We start from the raw sequence: 16,127 nt of genomic DNA, 5'->3' as shown, positions 1-16,127 counted from the left end.
TCAAATCAGTGTGTTAGGACCCTAAATTACACCCTAGGCTAGCTTAGGGTCCCACCAAGGTCCCTGTAAAATTTCATCAAGATCCGAGCGCGTTTGCCTATTAAACGAGGCGAGGTAAGTGTCGTGTTGCAGGTTTATAAGGGTAGCGATTTAGCCAGAAAAGGGGGTGCGCTGGAGCCTAGAAAACCAGTTCAAATTGTCCGTAATGGGTTGTCCAGGGAGATATATGGGGTATACTGATTAGTGTGTAACAAAATTAGTTAGGGGAGAATCTTTGGAAGCTTCCTAGGTGGTTAGGCTTCCTTTGATCCTAGCCCTTAAACAAAAAGCTGATTTGAAGGGCTAGGATCAAAAGGGAGGAGAAGATATTTTTCTCAAAATTTTTCCCTTCTTCTATTACTTGGGCACACCCTGCTAGTATAAAGAGTAGCTATGAGTGCACTGGAAGGGGGCTGTCCAGGTAATGAAGGGGGGTGTGAATTTTTTCCCCTTTTAAATACTCAGCGAGTTAGGGTTTGCGGAGGCTCGTTTTCACAGCCGCAAGGTAGCAGAGGCAGAGAGAGGGAGAGAGATACAGAGAGAAATAGAGAGGGAGAGAAAGCAGAGATTGAGAGGAAGCAAGGAGAAGAAGAAGAAGAAGAGGAAAACCACCCTCGCCACCTCCACCACCATCTTCTCCGATCCAACCTCTGCATCCACCTCCATCAGCCATCACTTCTCCATTTTCCTAAACCCAAACCCTAATATCCTCCACCATCGTCCGACCACCGCCACTACCCCTCTATTTTCACCATCCATTTTCGCTATCACCTCCTCCATTAAAACCCATCTCCACCCCTAGCAGCCACCATCTCCATCAAATCCGCGGCCAAAACCCATTTTCTCCGGTAAGCCTCCATGGATTCCGGCAAGACCTTGTTAGCCTCCGACCCACCACCACCATTATCATCTTCTATTTCCACTCTCCACCACTTTGCCGTCCATAGCCACCAATCCCACGCCCTTTGCCTCCATTAAAATCACTCTATATCTTGCCACCACCAAACCCATTTAATTTTACCTCCACCAGCCATCTCCTCTACCTCCTCCAACGAGCCACCGTTAGCCACCTCTGTTTCTGCCATCACCATCATCTCCATAGCAGCCACCATCTCCATCAGCCATTACCACCACCATCTCTAACCCCAATTTTTCCATCGTTTTCTTCAATCTCTGAAACCCACCTCCATTAAAAAAAAAAACCATCCCAGCCATCATCACCACTCACCCATGCGAATTCGATCCTAGCTAGCCGCCTCCTTCATCTCCATTTCTCAGCCACCATTGCAATCTTCCTCTCGGGTGACATTCGTCGGAATCCGGCAAACCTATGCAATTTCCGATCAATTCCTTGTCTTCTTCGCTCATCTTTCTCCCTTACCATCATTTTCACCTCACCTTCTCTATTGCAAACCCCAATTTCCATTTTCGTTTGAAAATTCCGAAAAAAAAAAAATCACAGAGAAGAGGGATCCAACACTAATCTCTTGGCAGCTTCAGGTAACCCTATCCTCTCCCTTAATTCATGGTTAGCATAGTAATCAAGATGATTTGAGAAGTTTGGCTTATGCAATTTCTTATTAATGACTAGTAGTTTGAGGTTGATATGTTCACGTTCTGTGTAATGTTGGAATTTGGAAGAGTGGATTGTATCGGTGATCCGAATAGCTAGACCTCATTACTAGCAGCTGAATAGGCTTCTTCTTTTGTCATTTTCCAATTTCATGGGAGCTTGTATTTTCCATGTGGGTGGTTTGAGAATTTATAATGACTCTTGATGGTTGTTAATAGTATTGGGCAGGACAAGTTTAGTGTGATTGTCAAAACATGATAGTGCTCATATCAATGCCCTTAGGTTTGTAAGATTAGCACTACCAAATTTTAGCACAAAGTAACCTGTCTTTATTGTCTAAGTTGGTTTATTAGAGCCCGCTTAAAGGATATGATGATAATCTCTTATGGTTGTGTTAATGGATGAAAGACAGAGCGGGTTATTGCATTGGAAGGAGTATAATTGTGGTGATATCATTATGGTATGTTAATGCTTGCGATTTTTAAGTGGTCCTAACTCTCATGTCAAGATTTCCAAAACTTCTTTTATCATTTCCATTTATACACAATCATCTTTTGCTTTCACTTTCAGACCCCTACATTCTTCATATGAGTTGCTAATTATCATTTTCCTGATTTCATTTGATTCTTGTCTTGGATCTCAAATCTTCTTTATTTTTACCAATCTAACAATGCAAAGTCTTATTTCCAAGCTTGGTTTTATTTGAATTATTTGAGTGATAACATTTGATGTAGATGGAATGTACCCAGCACCTTACAGGGAAGATTTTTCTTTTGGGTGTATGATGAAAGGGAAGCATACGAAGAGTTTAGTTTAGGTGGATCCATTATGGTGATTATACCCAACTTGCTCATTTTCTTCTTAGCGCATTTGTCTCATAATGATAATAACTGGATTAGTTCTTAGGAATTGCATGAGTTTGGTTAGCAAAAGTCCTTTCCTTTGGATTCCGGTTCTATTTCTAGGTCTGAGAGATTCCTCTGGTTGTCGAGATCTTCATTAGAGTTCAGGGTGGCCATTAGCATTTGATATTATCGTTAGTTTTCGGAATACCCCTTTGGGTTGAGGCTATGACGGAATGTTTCTTGAGCCAACCCCTTCCCTTCTTGCCTTAGAGTTTTTACAGGATAAGGGATTCCCTCCTCTTAGAGTGTTTAACCAGTTAGGACCCTTCCTTAGTGACTGATCGTTTAATAGATCTTCTTGTAGAGTTTTTTATCTGTCCCCTTTTGTTTAGAAGTTTACCCTTTGGGTTAGAGGTTTTTCATCTCTCGTTTATTTAGGGTTTTCCCTCGCAGGTTAGAACTCGTCTCTTTTGGATACTGGCTAAGCCTCGTCAGCTTTTGGTCATCTCTTTGAGATTATTTTTTTCTCGTATCGGAATTTTAGTTCCCTCGTTTGTCTTCTTTCCCCCAAGGCTTTAGGGATCCCGTTTCCCTCTTTAATACCCTACCGTGATATGGTGGGTATAGAGGCTCTTCTATCGGATCCCCATTAGCGAAAGGATGTTAACACACTTTTATTCACCAAAAATTTTAAAACATAAAAATATTTGAAAACATCAAAAGCCTTAAAAAAAATCTAAAGTGTTGAGTCTTAGGAGCGTAGTAGGAAAGTTTCTTTTCGAACTACGTTGGCTTGATCCTCTCTCACGAGGTACGTAGTGCAGCTTGGGATTTTTATCCCAAGTCCAGCCAAACTTTTGTAAATAGCATTTTAAACCTTTTTGAATAAACAACTTTACAGTCTTGATTTCAAAAGCTCTTCCTCTAGAGTTAGGAGTTTCTCCTAGATAGAGAGCTTCTTTTAGAGTTAGGGGGTTTGTCTTTGATTTGTTGTGTGCTTGTGTGTGTTTGTTTTAGAGTTAGGGGTTCGTCCTAGAGTTATAGGAGCGCCTCCGTCCGGTCAGTTGGTGATTCACATCGCCGACTGATGACTAGGTCTAAGATGCGTTAGTGATCCCATTATTTTTCTTAGGAAACACAGCCTAGTTACACATAGGTTGTAGGAACCACCTGCATTAGCTTATGGCTAATCTGCATTTAGTTAGGGCATATAGGGTGTCCTAAAATTCATAATTCATTGGAATTTAAATAATCATACAAGAAACTTTAATAACTGGTCCGGTCTTTTAGATCGAGTCTAGGATAGAGGTCAAGGTGTCTTCGGCATCATAGCTCAGAATAGGCGCGAAGAACTACGTTGCCTTGATTCTCGTGGAGGCGGGGATATGTAGGCTTCTTTGGATGAATATCAGATCATCTAAAGACTCGGGCTGAAGCATTAGAGTCTTAGGTTTTGATGATAGTACTTTAGGGCTTGTGTTTGCATTTTGTTGATGATTTTTGCATAGGATCATGATAGTGTGTGTGCATTTCCTGGCTTTCTCACATGCTTATTCTTTTATCTGCCTGCATTGCTGCTTATTCTTTACTTCGTTCACATGCTTCTTCTTTTATCTATCTGCGTTTCTGTTTATTCTTTACTTCATTTATTGTATCTTAATTCATTTCATGATTAACTGCTAGTTCTAGATTTTTTATCCTGTGCAGACTTTATATCTTTAGCTGTAGCATGCATGTGTTTGCCCAAAAGAACTTAGACACCTATTAGCATGTCACTCATAACCTAGTTATCATTAGGTGACATTTATTTCGGTTCTTTTGTATGTGCTTATTTTCATCTTTGAGACATGCATGATTAGATAGACGTTTTCTCGGAGATGCGTGTTCCTATTTCATATGATTTTCGGTTGAAACTCTTCAACGTTAATAATAAATGGCATAAGAGACCAAGTGTTCGCACTCGGGCGAATTGGGGGTGCTCTTCGGACCTTCTCCATTCGCCATCAGGCACGGACCTTCTGTATCTCTGGTTATCTGTTGGAAGCAGAGCATTTGTTTTTGGTTCCATGGCGTACCCATGGATGGCGACTCTGAGTTATTTTTAGGTACATCTCGGTTTCGAGCCTTGGCTCCTGATCAGGATGTATCTCTTTCGTTTTATATCGCCACTCATGCTATGCTGTGAGAGTGGCACCGTTTTGAGAGTTCCTTGGTAGAGCTCTCCTTCACGTTGTGGAGATCTAGAGGATGTAGGCACTCGTTTCCTCATCATCCTCGGATCGGGGTCCACAATGAGGTATTAGAGTTGAAGGGGTTAATGCAACAGACGAAGGGAGAGGTTTCCAAATTGAAGGTCGTCATCCAACACTTGACAGTAAAAGATAATGGAAATTGTTGGATAAAGTACTTGTAGTTGCAGTGTGTTTTTTCTTTTTCCTTTTTTATATGTCAAACTGAATGTGTGGGATTGTAGAAGATGAATATGTGGGATTGACTAGAGACAAGATTGGTAGTAGTGTGCAATTTCCACTTCTATGTAATTTGAAAATGATTTGGTAGGTAATTTGGTACCCCATCTTGATAAGTAATGTGCAATCTCTGCAGGCCCATTGCAATCACAAATTTGAGAAAATTTTAGTCCCATTTTGTGGTTAAAAGTCTAATTGGCTAGACAAGTATGCATAAAGTCTAATTGAGTAGACAAATTTTTTTAGTGAGGAAATATATTTTAATAGATTTTTATAAGCTAAAACCTGGATTCTACAATGCAGGGGCTGTCACAATAGCAAACACTCCACTGATTTTTCTTACTAGGGACATCCCCTTGTAGTGTAAAAGAGGAGTCATTAATACCCTAGAGGGATTGTCACAGGGAAGAAAAGGGAGCAAATATATCAGAATTCATGCGAATCAAGTTGCTACAATCAGAATTCATATGAATCAAGTTGCCACAATAAGAATTGATTGCCATTTTGTCATAGTTTGGAAGCAAACAGACTTCATTTTGTTAGAACCTGCAAGTGGGTAAAGCATTGCGTCTTTTGTAATCTACAAGGTATGTTGGCCAAGTGATGAGAACTTGGGAAGTCTTTCAATTTGGCACCTCTAAAGTGCATAAGACAGCCAAACAAAGTGAAAAGTAGAGCAAGCCATACAATGATCAATCTCAACAATAAGCATGCTTATTCAAAAACATATCCACTTGTGTAAAAGCTAAGAAAGTCAATTCTTTGACAACAAGGAGAAGAAATTTGTTCAAAGGTTCTTTGAATGCTTTCCCATGCTTTATGACTAGCTGTTCAATACCATATAAATAACAAACCAGTTCCTGAGAAACAAATAAGTTCAAAACCATCTGTTGAAAACCATGTCTGTTCAAAACCATACAAAAAACACACAAATAACACATCTTCTTGAACCACTCTGCATCTAATCTTTCATGAGAAGTCCTCAACTCCATGCATCCCATGATCAAGTACGAGTAAAAACAATGTCCAAGCGTGTCAATAAAAAAAAATGTAAGAGAAATGAAGTGAGACGAGTACTCGTAGTAAGAGAATAGTTTTGATGATAGAGTTGCACTCACCATTGAACATCTAGACGACTTTTGGTAGCCAAGTGAAGAGAGTAATTTTGCATGGCTTCTTGGTACAGTACAGGAGAGCTGCATCAGAGTTTAAAGTGAGCATTCCAGATGAATAAAAACTATATGGAATGCATAATGACAAATACATTGCATAATTAGAAATACAAAATCAATGCTCCTGGTCACAACAATATATGTGTCAATCTTAACTTTTTGATATTTTTTTGTGGAAATAGCCTGTCTATTTGGTGGAACTATATATATACATAAACAAAATGTCCAGCCTAGTACAAGAAGCTACATGAAGAAACCAATTGAATAATGACAAATGCAAAATTTAATGAAATTACAATGATCTTGATTACCTCAATGCGCACTCAAATTCTCTCCATCATCGTCACCCTTGGGTATGTTTTTGCACGTGCTCGCATAATGCCCTTTTCCTCCACGTTTTTTACACGTCCCTGGCTTGGGTTTAGATTGTGACGCCTCTAACGGAGATTTAAACCTTGTAGCATTTTTTGGTCGACCCTTAGTTCTCACAACTTTGGGGTCGTGAATAAATATCTCGGATGATTGGACTGTACTTGGCTGCCACTGCTTTTCAAGACAATCTCTCTATCTTTCTTCGACTGTTCACATTCCGCCAACCATATATTTAAGTCTTCTTCAATCTTCTTAGAAATACTCTTTTTTCTCGGATGTTCCCTCAATACAACACGTGATGATTTCGTCCTCCAATCTTCTTCAGCTTCCTTTTTCTTGCGATCCACAACGGCCTTTTCATATTGTACCACGAATTCTTGTAAAGTGTTACTCTGATTAACAAATTCATCGAAGAAAGCATTAATGCTTTCGCTACGGGAACTAGAAGTCATTCCAGCTGTGAATGTATCTCTAAAATAAGCAGGAACTCAGTGCGATCGTAAATCCCACATCTTACCTAACCAACTTCTTTCCTCGATTTTATATTTCTCCACCAAAGTTCCCCATTCCCTCTCACTGTCGGTTTTATGTTTCCTATAAAACCAATGATGGTAGGCCACCTTTGCAAAGTCACTCTCTTCATCTCTCATGGCTGGAACATGCTCAACTAGATGCCTATCGATATGCCACTTACAAAAGCGATGTCTGGTATTTGGGAAAACAATCATAATCGCGTTTCGCATGGCCACATCCATATCAGTTATGATACAACCAGGAGCCTTGCCAAACATGCATTTTAACCACTCCCTAAACAAACAAATGAATGTCTCCTCCCTCTCATCTGCTAGTAGGGCACACCCAAATAGTGCAGACTGTCTGTGGTGGTTGACTCCTGTAAATGGTGCAAATGGCATCCTGTACCTGTTTGTTTTGTACGTGACGTCAAATACAATTACATCACGGAAGGTTAGGTATGCCTCTCTCGCTCTGGAATCCGCCCAAAACATCGATCTCAAGTTGCCCTCAACATCTACCTCCACGGCAAACTGAAAATCCGGATCTTCTGCTCGTTTTTGTTGGAACCAATTTACTACTGTGACAGCTTCTTTCCCCATATTGTTAGTCCTTTGTTTTCTCAAATGAGACGACACCTGCTCTGTTGTGATATCAGAACATGAACCACCGGATGCAATATTAATTGGCCTTGCAATGGTAATAGGCCCAAACCCTTCACTATGCATTTTGTCCATCAAATTCTTACATGATGCTTTCTTATGGAATGTAGTATGCGAATGATGCAAACGTGCTTTGTTAGGAGAAGTAAGATCATGACAATGATCCTGTACAAAACATCTCACTTCTCATTTCCCATCTTTTGTCAACTTGATATCCATCTTTGCCTCACACCCCTCTCTTACAATTCGACGTCGCTTCACTTCCCTATCAATATCTCTCTTGTCATTCTCATTTTTCCTCCCCTCTTTATCACAAACATAACTCTTCCGTATAGGTTCCTCTGTCTTCATCGACTTATTGGTCCTCCATTTTCCGATTCCAAAACCTGTAGCCAAAGCATAAAGATTATAGAATTCATATGCATCTTCACAGTTATCAAAAAGCTGGCCTTCAAATGGTTTGTTAGCTCCTATGCTCCCACAATCCTCCTTAATAGGCGTCTCCAAACCATCACAACATCCGTCACCACTACCAACTTCAACTGAAGCCTCTTGACATTCTTCGTCATCAACCAACTCTAATCTATTACCCTCAGCCACATATAAAACCTGAATTTTATACCCACAAGCATACCACAAACTATACCCACAAGCATACAACAAACCCATTTTGGTTGAATCCAATCTGTTGAGCTTAAGCACCTGTGTTGAGCTTATCAGAAACCCAAATCTAGAAACCCAAAATCACCTATACCCACAAACCCATTGTACAAGCTAAAACCTGCATTTTATATCCTAAAAACCAGTAGAGCAAAAATCTGGGTTTTGGCTTATAAAATCCAGGATTTGGCATGTAAAATTTGTGATTTTCTTTGCTACCTGAAAAAAACTCACGTGGGAGGGAGAGTCTGGATGAAAAACGTAAACCCAAACCACGCAAACCTGAATCCAAATTAATTACTCAGATGAAAAACGTACATGGAGAGGGAGAGACCTGCGAGAGGGAAAATAGCTCGTGGGAGGGAGACCAGCGAGAGGGGAAAATAGCTCCGACGGAAAATCTGCTTGGGGGAGGGAGAGCAGCGAGAGGGAGAGACCGGCGAGGGGAAAATAGCTCCGACGGAAAATCTGCTTGGGGGAGGGAGAGCAACGAGAGTGAGAGAGCACCCAGATTAGGTTTTCTCTTTCAATTCTGTATTTTGTTTCCTTTCGTTTGAATGGACACGATAGCTTAGATCCGACGGCTCTGCAACCATATGCGTTAAGTGAATTGTAGTGCGTAGGTAACTTACCTACGCTAGTGTCTAGGAAACTTTCTCCCTCATATATATATATATATATATATATATATATATATATATATATGAGAAAACATTTCCTACACACTTGTGTAGATAAGTTACCTACACACTAGCTTAAAATACAGTGGGGCCCACATTGTTTGAGTGATCCAAACCATTCATTTGAATGGTCCTCACAGAGATAGGGTGTCCACAAAAAATCAGATCCATAGGATCATCCCAACCTATATATATATATATATATATATATATATATATATATATATATATATATATATATATATATATATATGCCTCACCTCAAGTGCCTACAAAGACTTCATTGACCATTTCCTGGAGGATATCTCAAACCATAATGTTACATATCATATGAAATGTTATGTAATTGCACAAGTAAAATGAACATGAAGGAGAATTTGAAGGGTCATCCAACAAAAAGTAGAAATTTGTGAAGGCAATCAAGGAGAAACAGAAGGTTCTACGTACAAATATTGTGAACCAAAGCAAAATGAAGGGCAACAAGGAACACAAAAAAACTATTTTTTAAAATTTAAGGTTGTAACAATGTATTTTGTGAGTTCTTTCCGCACTTAAAGGTTGAAATCACATAGTTTGTAAGAAAATATTTTGAACGTTGTGTGACATAAATATGGTCTTCCCTCAAAAATATTGTCAATTGAAAATTCTTTTCGATATATAGTCTTTGAAGAAGAACTCTTCTTTTTTCAAAAGTACATACTAAGTTTCCTCTTTTCGATAGTCTTTGAAGAAACCCTCATCAAAAGTTGATAGATAGTCTTTGAATGTTTTGTAAATTCTTTTCTTGTAAGAAGAACTCTTCATTTTTCAACGACACATACTAAGTGCATGTTTGGCGTACCGTTTAAAACACCGTTTGGCGTTTGAAACACCGTTTTGGGGCCAAACGACCGTTTGGGAGTGTTTGGGTGCGCAGCCACCGTTTGAAACGCCGTTTGAAACACCGTTTTGAACCCTCAAAACAGTGTTTTGCAAACGGAGGGGGGGAGGTCCGTTTGCAAAAGGCCGTTTTAAACGGAGTTTTTGGGCTGTGGGTTTTTACATGTTTGCCCTCACCAAAACCCATTTTTACGTATATGCGCGCGATTTTATGCGTTACGTCAAATACCAAAAAAGTGGGGGTGTTAATATCATTCTTGAGGACACAAATTTGTTAAATTGTTAATATTTAATTCAAAACAAGGGGCTGTTAATATCATTATATGATCTTTTAATTTTGATTTTCTAAAGACAAAAGAATTAAAAGAAACCCTAGTTTCTTACTTTCTTCATCTACTTTGCAAAATTGCAACCCCTCTCACGCCTCACTGCCTCAGCGCCCACTCGTCCGTCAAATCCGGCAAATCTGGCTGTTGAGAAGAAGGAGAAGAAGAACCCCAAAGGTATAGCCATTTATTTTTTTAGCAATGATGTTTAATTTTAATAGTGTTTGAAGGAGATTCTAATGACCTATTAATATTGGGCCTAATGAGAGAGTAGTTGAGTTATATTGAGGCCAACCAAACAATGCCCTGTTTGGTCATTTTACCACTAAAACTCCGTTTTGAGGCACTTGCAACCAAACACACAATACCTCCGTTTGCCGTTTAAAACGCCATTTTGATCTGGCCAACCAAACATGAAAACGCCATTTGGCAAAACGCCGTTTTGAACCAAAATGTCGTTTTGCAAAACGGCGTTTTAAACGCTATTTCAAACGGTACGCCAAACACACCCTAAGTTGGATGGAAACAGGAAGTACCCTACAAGCATTTTAGACCTAACATGGTATTATTATCATTGTCGTCCCAGATATGCATGTTATCTGGAAAGGCACATCAACAAAAATGACGAGTCCTAAAAGATATTTCCAATTGAAAAAAATTTACCCTTGCAAGACAACAAACTCCTACATGCCCATTGATGGCTGCTATGGAGGGCGAAAGAAGGCTATCTTGAGAGATGATAATTCGTCAATAACCTTTATTCTCAACTCAACTCAACAATGCCTTTGTCCCAAACTAGTTGGTGTCGGCTAAATGAATCCTTTAAAAAAAATTCATGAAATTTTCTATATGATTCATTTCATAGAAGAGTGGCAAGTTTTTCGGTCGGCTGCCAACCTGACGCCAACCCTCCTCCTTTATCCTGGCTTGGGACAGGTTGTGAAAAACACAGGCGGAGTTGTCAATAACATTTATTATGTCTCTAAATTAATTTAGAACTTCTTTAGATACCCCTAAAATTATTTGAATATAACCTTGCATGCATAGTCTTACTTCCATGTAATTTATATGCAGATAATGCTTAAGATAGTTTTATATTTATCTTAGTCAATAGCTTTCAAAGTGATCTTAATATCTGATTTGCAAATACATTTGGTTGCCAGAATTTTTTTGGTTCTTTGGACTTTTGTGGAATTTCCGCAGGAAACCCACGTTTGGTTGTTGGGCCCAAAATAATCCCAGGAACCAAAATAACCCCGCACGAAACCCTACCTTGAAAAAAAAAAAAAAAATACTCCCAGGAACCAAAAATAAGCTTGTAGAAGATTTTTTTTTCTTCCCAACACTTCAAGCAACCAAACAAAGCATTTTTTTTTCCCACTATAGTTCGGTCAACCAAACATGGGATTTTTATTTTACCGGGATACTTCCAGGGAGTTTTTTTTTTTTTTCCACCAATCTCCCAGGGTGTTTTTTGTTCCACAGAAATCCCAAGAACCAAAAAAATTCCGGCAACCAAACGGAGCACCCTTGAGAAAGAAGTCTTCTTTTTTCTTTATTTTTTGAAATGGCGAGAAAGAAGTCTTCTACTTTGCTTTATTTGCAAAAACAGTCTTCTACTTTTCAGAATTTGCTAGTCATAAACAAACTTTTGCAAATCAGGACATGCCATCAATATGTGACCAAAATAAACCACAATAAATTTTGTCTGACTCAGTTGAAAAAGAAAAAGATGTCCTTATACATGAAAAGACAAAGATTACATTGTAAAAAGACCAAAAATGCGCATGACAGTCAACGATAAGTTTTGAATCAAGGGAATATCATTTCTATAGATATACTGGAATTCTTATGCATGAGTATAAAAACAAGAGCTCGCCCTATCACAAATTCACAACAAATTAAACATGACGAGTAAAATTGCGGGCCCCATCCTGCGCATGAGTTTGATTTGAGTCGGTGGGACCCATGCCTATCAAAACATATCACCGGACACGTGTGTGGTGGTCTTTCACATATCACATGTCGACAGTTTGGTCTTTTGAAAGTAACAAAACAACAACGGGGTATTTTGGTCATAAATTGATGGCATGACTTGATTTGCCCGTCAAGCAGAGGACTCATTCTGCAAAATCTCCAAAGATGCCCTTAAATCAATTTCCAATCCATTTTAAATTGTGCCGAATGGGTCTGTTCAAGTCTAGTTATGCACAATCAATTTCCAAAAGACCGTTTTCTCTTACCCACAATAAAGGACTAGCTGTTTGATTTGAGAATAATAAAACCAAGGCGCTGATAAATTCAACCCTTATAAGATAAATTCACCCCTTTTACCGGTTGTGAAGCCACAACCAACCACAACCGGTAATCACTTTTGTAAAAGCGGTACTTAGCCACCTCCACCTCTCTCTCTCTCTCTCTCTCTCTCTCTCTCTCTATTGGACAGAAGCAGAAGATTTGTGGGACATGGGCCCTCCATAGTGGGGCCCAGTAGTGTAACTATTTGGATCTTTCTAAGAGTGGTCCCACCTATAACTTTTGCAGTTTATATTCCAAAGTGAAATATCCGCCCCATTTTCTTCCCTGGGCCACTCCCTCCAGTGTATTTATGACTACTATTTTACACTAGCAGGAGGTGGCCCAGGGAAGAAAAGAGGGCGAATATATCATTTCTCTTATATTCCTGAAAAGGGGAAATTATATATTTGTCCTTTTTTGCTTCGGACAGCCCTGTAGTGTACAAGAGTTGTCATACTCATATAGAGACAGAGGGGCGCTGTCCCAAGTTTAAAAAGGAGGCAAATATGTCACTTCCCTTGATATGGTATGTGGCTGTAAATAAGCCACCAACCCGTTCATATGTTGGGCCACAACGTAAATAAACCATAGCCCGAAAATCATTTCCACGGGATGATCCTAACACTGATCAGTAGAGTCTTTACATTGTCTTAACCTCAATAGATGGGAAGGTTAGGATTATCTTATGGAGATGATTTATGGGGTATAACCTGGTTACGTTGTGGCCCAACAAATGAGCGATTTGGATCATCCTATTAAGTGGGTCAACTCAACTTTTTTTCAAGGTTTTAAATTTTAACCGACTAAAACCGAACGTGATACTAAAATGGGCGAATTTTACCAATTTACCAAATTTCGAAAAACTCAGGGAAATTTTAGTTATAATATTATTTTTTATTTGTTTATGGAATTTCAGCCGAAATTACTGAAAGTTGCGTGAGTTAGGCCGAAATTTCAGCCCAAAAAAGCGACATTTCACGCCTTTCTACCAAATTTTGCCCGAAATTTTGGGATTTCAGCGGAAATTACGGTTTCGGATAGGACCGAAATTTAAAACCTTGCTTTTTAGAGACATCCACGTTAAGGCCTCACAGCCGTATAAGATTTTGCATTTACTAGTGGGTATGATTTTGATAATTCCACCGGAGAGGAAGAGAGGGTGGTAAGTACCGGTTTTACAAAAGTGTTGTACCCCACAACCGGTAAGAGGGGGTGAATTTATCCTGTAAGGGTGAATTTATCACTGGGGATATGATTTTTTCACCCCTGTAGCCTGTAGGATTATGCGCCCGGTTTTAACGTGAATTGTGGTCAGACTTTAACGATTTTTATGTCAATTCACGTATCTTACAGTGGGGTGAAAAATTCATCTCCCTTATCACCTCCCTAAAACCAGGATATAGGAGTTTTGTCAAACGCTAGATCCTGCATGCTTGCCCCTAAAAATGGTGGTCAGCTTAGAACTGGAGTTGCAGTTACACCAATTTTTCCAGGGTTAAGGAGGAAAATGAGAGAACACAAGTATCCCCATTATGGCTTCAAATGGAAACCAAACAACGGATAAAGTGGGATCTTGGAATATCAGCTATCCCAACTCTACTATCCAAAGACCAAAAGTCACCAAACTAAGGGATGAGCCAAGAGGCTATGGACAACATCATGGATCGGAAGAATACAAAATTGAAGGTCTCGAAGGCGATTCGTCTGATGGACGATGTGGGTTTGTCGGTCCACACGAATAAAGACATATTGTAATGAACTTTTCGATTTGTCGGTAGTGGGCTGGACCCGAATGTCCGTGCAAGTGTCGCGCCCGAATGTACATTTACTGTTAATTAGAATGATTAGGCTAAGTTGATCTACATGTAGTGGTTAGGGAAAGGAAGAAAGATGAAGAAAAAGACAGAAACAATATATGGAGGACAAGCAATTTTTTTCTTGGTGAAGGAAAGTGAGTGTGCTTTGCATTAGGTCTTTCTTTAATTTATGTTCTTTCTTTTCCTATGAAAAGCTCCTCTCTTCTTATAATAGTGACACCTTTTTCTTTGTTTACACTTTTGTAATTGTCTATTTGATGTTACAGTTCCTGAAAAAACAGCTATCAACAGCCAATTAGAGAGGTGTTTAATAAAGTAACAAGTGTCATTATCAAAAGAAAGAAGTGCATATATCATTTCTCTGTGAAAGCGAGGTGTGATTGTAGTGGGTATTTACTTTCGAATCTAAGTGTCTTTGGAGGACCACTTAGGCAAAGGCCAAAGGCATGGAGAATCATTTCCTTAAAGCTCTTACCTTCACGGATAGACACTCTATATATGCTTGTGGATATGTGGATACTCTCTATCTCTATCTCTAAAATTCATCGACTAAACTTGATACTCGTCCGAGTTTACTCAACTCCATAGTTATGAATTCCGTTTCATTTTGGCTAGTGGAAGGAACGCTTTGGTGTTTCGTTTCAGAAAAAACGTCGTGACAATCAAAAATTTTAAGCAGTTAAAAGTATGAAAAATCCCAAAAAAAAAAAATTGCTAAAAAATATAAGAAACAACTATATGAAACAAGTATTTTGAAAAAAAAAAAACTCTTTATTACTTAAAAATTAAATTTAGTGATTTTTCGATGTATTTCACTAAATTTAATTTGAGTCGTGAGATCGATCTCACTACTCAATCAGTCAACTGTCATCTGCTGAATAGCAGAGAGTGAAAGAAATTAGAAAAATGGAGTAAAGAATAGTAGAGAGTGGAAGAAAATAGTAGAGAATCGTTACTGTAAGAGAGGTTGAAAGAGAAGTAGAAAACAAGGCTTAGATGGGTTTTTATATAGAGGTGTATAGGTGCTTGTAGATGAAAAAATATGCAAAATACCCATCTAACGGCTATAAAACTTATAGCCCGTAAAAAATTGGGTAAAATGAGCATAACTACTATTAAGGTTAATATTTAATGCATTTCATGAAAAATCCTACATCGGAAAGGGGGGAAAAGTTACTAGGCTATATATGTGGATTTCTCCTCTCTCTGTGTAGACGCATTTTCTACGGAAAAACAAAACTGAAGAAGGCTGCGGCTTAGGACTGGACAATATCTACACAGTGGCCGGGGCGTTACATTTAAATGTTAAAATATTAAGTGTGTATAAAAAATTAATCTCTGTCCTCGAGTTTTTGTCGAGCCAACATTTACTCGTTCGAGTTGACTTGATTTGACCCAATTTCAAGTTGGGTCAAGTTGAGTTTTAGAGTTTTTGAGCTTCGATTCCTCTCTCTCTCTCTAGATTTACTTCTACAAATAAGGATATCAGACAACGTGATAGTCCCGCTTGGTAAAAAATCTCTATATATTAAGAGGAAAATGACTCATTCGGGTTGACTCAATTTCACCCACTTTCGAGTGGGGTCGAGTTGAATTTCGAGTTTTTGAGCCATGATTCCTCTCTCTCTCTCTCTCTAGATTTACTTCTACAAATGAAGACATCCCAACAACAACACGTGGTTCGCCGCCATGGCGTGAGCATGATGTTATCCAAACACGATAGGCTCATTAGGTTAACCGTTCGATCAATAGAGACAAAAAACATACTATTATTAAACACTTTGTCTTTTGCTTATAAGCCATTATTATTAATCAAGTCAAGG

The sequence above is a fragment of the Tasmannia lanceolata genome, unplaced genomic scaffold (assembly GCF_043159265.1).
Source record: "Tasmannia lanceolata isolate RefF3 unplaced genomic scaffold, GAP_Taslan_0.1 ptg000018l, whole genome shotgun sequence".
Classification (NCBI taxonomy): domain Eukaryota; kingdom Viridiplantae; phylum Streptophyta; class Magnoliopsida; order Canellales; family Winteraceae; genus Tasmannia; species Tasmannia lanceolata.
This window is presented reverse-complemented; position numbering follows the sequence as displayed.